Below are 6,437 nucleotides of genomic sequence, written 5' to 3'. Positions count from 1 at the left end.
AGCTTTTCGCCTCCTTCCTCTGCCTTGGCTCCCTTCTGCCATGCAAACCGTGGAGGCTCTTTTTACGCACGTCATTGTGTCAGACCGTGGCCCTCAGTTCACCGCGTATAGAAAGCGTTCATGGAACGCCTGGGGTCACGATCAGTCTCCCCTCCGGGTACCGTCCTCAAGCTAATGAACAGGTGGAGAGGGTCAATCAGGAAGTGGGCAGGTTCCTGAGGTGTTACTGTCAGGACCGGCCGGGGAAGTGGGCTGAATTCCCTCCGCCACTCCTCCACTAACCTCACTCCTTTCCATTGCGTGTTGGGGTATCAGCCGGCCCTGGCACCTTGGCATCCGAGCCAGACCGAGGCCCCTGTATTGTACGAGTGGTTTCAGCGTGCTGAGGAAATCTGGAATGCTGCACACACTCGTCTCCAGCGGGCCGTGCGTCGGCACAAGGAACAGGCCAACATCCACCGGAGTGAGGCGCATGTTTTCTCTCCAGGCGACCGGGTCTGCCTCTCCACCCGGAACCTGCCCCTCCGCTTGCCCTGACGGAAGCTGAGCCTGCAGCTTCCGTCGTTTAAAGTCCTGAGGAGGGTTAATGAGGTAACGTACCTTTTGCAACTCCCTGCTGATTACCGCATGATAGAGGAATTATGATTATAACTAAAATTGTTAATCCCAATACTTATGATGACTGTGTGAACTGTGTTAGGGTTATCATTATAAACCCACTAACAGAGGGGGTGAGTTAGAAACTGCTGAGACAAACATTCCAGGGTGAAGGGGACTGAGAAACTGGTTAAAGGCATCCTAAAGTTGGGCGGAGCAAAGTGCCTTTGTGTGTCAAGGGGTATAAAAGCTGTATATGTGTTTTTTGGCGGCAGAGCTCTCCATGATTAAACATACAGATCATTCTTGCCGGTTGTGGACCTTTGTTTAATTCATGATTAAACCAGAGCCTTACACCCTCTGGGAATTATTCAGAGCATTAAGTTTGATTAATTAGAGATAGAAATTCTCGTGACAAATCGTCCTTCGAGCCGGATCTCAAAATACGTCTTTATCGTTCTGAGGACACCGAAAACCGTGCACGGGCGGATGATAGCATCCGTATAGAATAGACCTGGCCTTTGACGTTAAGGTTATAAACAGGCCGGTGATGAACCTTTTGAACGATAAAGACGTTGACGAGATCTGAAAAAGCATTTAAATCCCAACTGCAAGGATGAGGTCAGTAATTTTTATTCATGGATTTTGGTGAAATGATTTGGACTTGTATAAGAATAGTAATTATTGTGAAGGGCAGAGAATAGTTATCAAAATCTCATAAGGTATAAAGGAAGGAAGGGGGGTCCGAAAATGACTCTAGGTAATAGGCCTATACCAAAATAAACTAGTTAATATTGAGATTGTACAAGATACAGTCTTTACAATATAAACAGGAAGGGAGATAATTATCACCGTGTGAGATAGATACATTAAACAAGTCAAGAGTCATAAACAACTGGGGATTTGCTCTAACTCTGTCTATTTCATAAAACTAGAGCAGTTACGACCTCTGGGTTACGGATAGTGTTAGCAAAAAATCATATAAGGTTGTATACGTGTGAGACCTAATGATCCATCGAAATACGTGATAATTGTTTCAAGGAAGGGACTAAAATAGGTCGCGTGAGAAAAAATAATGGTTGTCCCATCCTTTTCATGAAATGGGGGTCTTAAAAAAACTCTGGGTTACGGGTTGAATAATTTAAAAGGTTGATTACAAAAGCAGATCATAACATTTACTTAAAAGTCGCACCTAATAATAAGTCCCAAAGAAAATAATTATTGATTGAATTATTACTAAACGGGGGGATTTCTTCTTTTTCTACCATGGGAAATAAATATTCTAAAGAGGTCCGAGAATTAACGGGGGATGAAAGATATATGTTAGGAAGGGATCAAAGAAATATGTATTATAGATCCATTTGGGAGAAGAGGTATGGATTTATTGGGCATCTCAATGTAGAGAAATTAGAGGCTATGATTAGGCAGATGCATGTAAACTGTGGAACGGATTTGAAGAAACAGCGAGGGGAGGGGCTAGAGACAGCGAGAGTATGGCTTTTGGAGGCTCGAAAGAGAGAGGAAGGACAGAAAAGGAAAAAAATAGTTATGCAGAGAGAAAATAAATTAAAAGTTGAGGTTTCAGTGCCTCCCCCAGAGCAGAGGGCAGAAAGGTTATATCGAGTTTTAGCAGAGCAGGCTTGGAAAGAAAGCCCAGATGATAACGTTGTCATGTGTAGGAGAAAATTAGGACTGGTCCCCGCCCCTCCCCCACCATATGACGGCCAAGTCGGAATGTTGGAAGAGGGGGAAGAAGGGGGGCAGAGTAGGGAGGCCAGTAAAGAGAAGAAAGAAGGGGAAGTTTTACAGAAAGAACTTACAGAACTCAGGGAGAGTAGAGAGGAAATAGGCAGGCTAAGAGAAGAACTGGATATAGAGAAAGAGTTGAGAAGGGCTACAGAATTTAAACACAGAGAGTTGAAGAGATTAGAGAGCTATAATAAATCAGGGAGGCAGAATAGGGGAGGAGATAAGAGGAAGTGCTTTAACTGTAACAAGGAGGGTCATTTTGCCAGAGAGTGTGAGGCCCCGTGTAAATACTGTAACAAAACAGGTCATAACCATCGCGACTGCAGAGCTAAAGGAAAGGGCAGTGTCTGGGAAATGACAGTCTATTTTTTGGTTCCACGGGTAAAATGTTTGACGAAGTGATTTGTGTCGATTAAGAATAGGCTAAAAACACCACGAAGCGATTATTTGAGAGGTACCTACAGTGGGGGAAAAAAGTATTTAGTCAGTCACCAATTGTGCAAGTTCTCCCACTTAAAAAGATGAGAGAGGCCTGTAATTTTCATCATATGTACACGTCAACTATGACAGACAAAATGAGGAAAAAAATCCAGAAAATCACATTGTAGGATTTTTAATGAATTTATTTGCAAATTATGGTGGAAAATAAGTATTTGGTCAATAACAAAAGTTTCTCAATACTTTGTTATATACCCTTTGTTGGCAATGACACAGGTCAAACGTTTTCTGTAAGTCTTCACAAGGTTTTCACACTGTTGCTGGTATTTTGGCCCATTCCTCCATGCAGATCTCCTCTAGAGCAGTGATGTTTTGGGGCTGTCGCTGGGCAACACGGACTTTCAACTCCCTCCAAATATTTTCTATGGGGTTGAGATCTGGAGACTGGCTAGGCCACTCCAGGACCTTGAAATGCTTCTTACGAAGCGACTCCGTTGCCCGGGCGGTGTGTTTGGGATCATTGTCATGCTGAAAGACCCAGCCACGTTTCATCTTCAATGCCCTTGCAGATGGAAGGAGGTTTTCACTCAAAATCTCACGATACATGGCCCCATTCATTCTTTCCTTTACACGGATCAGTCGTCCTGGTCCCTTTGCAGAAAAACAGCCCAAAGCATGATGTTTCCACCCCCATGCTTCACAGTAGGTATGGTGTTCTTTGGATGCAACTGAGCATTCTTTGTGCTCCAAACACGACGAGTTGAGTTTTTACCAAAAAGTTCTATTTTGGTTTCATCTGACCATATGACATTCTCCCAATCCTCTTCTGGATCATCCAAATGCACTCTAGCAAACTTCAGACGGGCCTGGACATGTACTGGCTTAAGCAGGGGGACACGTCTGGCACTGCAGGATTTGAGTCCCTGGCGGCGTAGTGTGTTACTGATGGTAGGCTTTGTTACTTTGGTCCCAGCTCTCTGCAGGTCATTCACTAGGTCCCCCCGTGTGGTTCTGGGATTTTTGCTCACCGTTCTTGTGATCATTTTGACCCCCACGGGGTGAGATCTTGCGTGGAGCCCCAGATCGAGGGAGATTATCAGTGGTCTTGTATGTCTTCCATTTCCTAATAATTGCTCCCACAGTTGATTTCTTCAAACCAAGCTGCTTACCTATTGCAGATTCAGTCTTCCCAGCCTGGTGCAGGTCTACAATTTTGTTTCTGGTGTCTTTGACAGCTCTTTGGTCTTGGCCATAGTGGAGTTTGGAGTGTGACTGTTTGAGGTTGTGGACAGGTGTCTTTTACACTGATAACAAGTTCAAACAGGTGCCATTAATACAGGTAACGAGTGGAGGACAGAGGAGCCTCTTAAAGAAGTTGTTACAGGTCTGTGAGAGCCAGAAATCTTGCTTGTTTGTAGGTGACCAAATACTTATTTTCCAAATAAATTCATTAAAAATCCTACAATGTGATTTTCTGGAGAAAAAAATTCTCAATTTGTCTGTCATAGTTGACGTGTACCTATGATGAAAATTACTGGCCTCTCTCATCTTTTTAAGTGAGAGAACTTGCACAATTGGTGGCTGACTAAATACTTTTTTTCTCCACTGTATACATTTCTAACAATATATACGTATTAACTTTCTCACCCAAACGTAGACGTACGTCATGGGTGAGAAAGTAGAGAATATTAACTTTTAGCAGACGCTCTTGTCCAGAGCGACTTACAGGAGCAATTGGGGTTAGGTGCCTTGCTCAAGGGCACATCGACAGATTTTTCACCTGGTCGGCTCGGGGATTGGAACCGGCAACCTCTCGGTTGCTGGCACAGCGCTCTTAGTCACTAAGCTACCTGCCACCCCATATGAGTTTAAGGTTGTGCCGTTGTTTGATTATGTGATAAGGTTTAATGGGTAATCGGACCATAACTAATGTGGTTATAGAAGGAATGTATAATATCGTAGAGAGCCAATAGAGGGTTCCATTGAACTATTATGGTTTATTGGGCATTTCAATGGCATAAGGTGAAATCTGTATGTATAAGTGAATTCAACGACTGGTATGGGTGGTAACCGGATACTATTGAGTATTTGGTTTGGTGATGTTGAATGGAAGATTTGCAGCGTGGTTTGGGTTAAATAGAAAGACTCACTTATTCAACAGGAATAGGTGCAGTGAGAGATAGTTTTTGTGTTGCTGAATGAGGTGAGAGCTAGTGCGGTTTTCATTTGGTGACGTCACTTGCTCTATGAACTGGAAGTAGTTGCTTTGAAAGGATCGCAGATTTTGTGGAGTGACTGGCAATGTATGTAGAGGGTCCCTGGTTTGAACCCAGGTAGAGACAGTGGGTAAAGCTTTCGCATTGGGGCTATGGACCTAGATTACTACGTGGATTGAGAAATGTGAAAAGTTGAATTAGATAGCTTTAGAAGTATTCTAGAAAGGTCTATGAAAATATATTACAAGTACGAATTACATGATTTCCTAAGAAGGAAGATGATTAGGGCAGGTCCCCGCGCCTCCCCCGTTGTGCAGGGAGGGGGGGAAGGGGTGAGAGACAGTACATAGTTCAAATGATAGGAATATAATTAAATGTATGCTTATCAACGATAGCAAGTATTTGTTTTATTAATTAGGGCCTAATCAGAGAGAACAGTTAAAGAAATTGAATAGCGAACTGAAATTGCGATAGAGCTGTGAAAATTATTTAAGTTGAGGACAAAGGAAAATAATTTATGGTTCTAGTTCCCGGGTAAAATAGTTGTACTTGCTTGACTGTATCGAGCAGAAGTTTGAATAGTTGAATGAAAAGCATTTATTTGACAAAGTCTAATGGTTATTACTTTATTGTATAGGTTGGGTAACACCAGTGGTGTATGAAAATAATTGGTGATTTCTAAAACGATAATCTGTTTATGGTACGTTGAACAATGGGATATACAGTGGGGAGAACAAGTATTTGATACACTGCCAATTTTGCAGGTTTTCCTACTTACAAAGCATGTAGAGGTATGTCATTTTTTTATCATAGGTACACTTCAACTGTGAGAGACGGAATCTAAAACAAAAATCCAGAAAATCACATTGTATGATTTTTAAGTAATTAATTTGCATTTTATTGCATGACATAAGTATTTGATCACCTACCAACCAGTAAGAATTCCGGCTCTCACAGACCTGTTAGTTTTTCTTTAAGAAGCCCTCCTGTTCTCCACTCATTACCTGTATTAACTGCACCTGTTTGAACTCGTTACCTGTATAAAAGACACCTGTCCACACACTCAATCAAACAGACTCCAACCTCTCCACAATGGCCAAGCCCAGAGAGCTGTGTAAGGACATCAGGGATAAAATTGTAGACCTGCACAAGGCTGGGATGGGCTACAGGACAATAGGCAAGCAGCTTGGTGAGAAGGCAACAACTGTTGGCGCAATTATTAGAAAATGGAAGAAGTTCAAGATGATGGTCAATCACCCTCGGTCTGGGGCTCCATGCAAGATCTCACCTCGTGGGGCATCAATGATCATGGGGAAGGTGAGGGATCAGCCCAGAACTACATGGCAGGACCTGGTCAATGACCTGAAGAGAGCTGGGACCACAGTCTCAAAGAAAACCATTAGTAACACACTACGCCGTCATGGATTAAAATCCTGC

This window comes from Coregonus clupeaformis, chromosome 23, assembly GCF_020615455.1.
Source record: "Coregonus clupeaformis isolate EN_2021a chromosome 23, ASM2061545v1, whole genome shotgun sequence".
NCBI lineage: Eukaryota > Metazoa > Chordata > Actinopteri > Salmoniformes > Salmonidae > Coregonus > Coregonus clupeaformis.
This window is presented reverse-complemented; position numbering follows the sequence as displayed.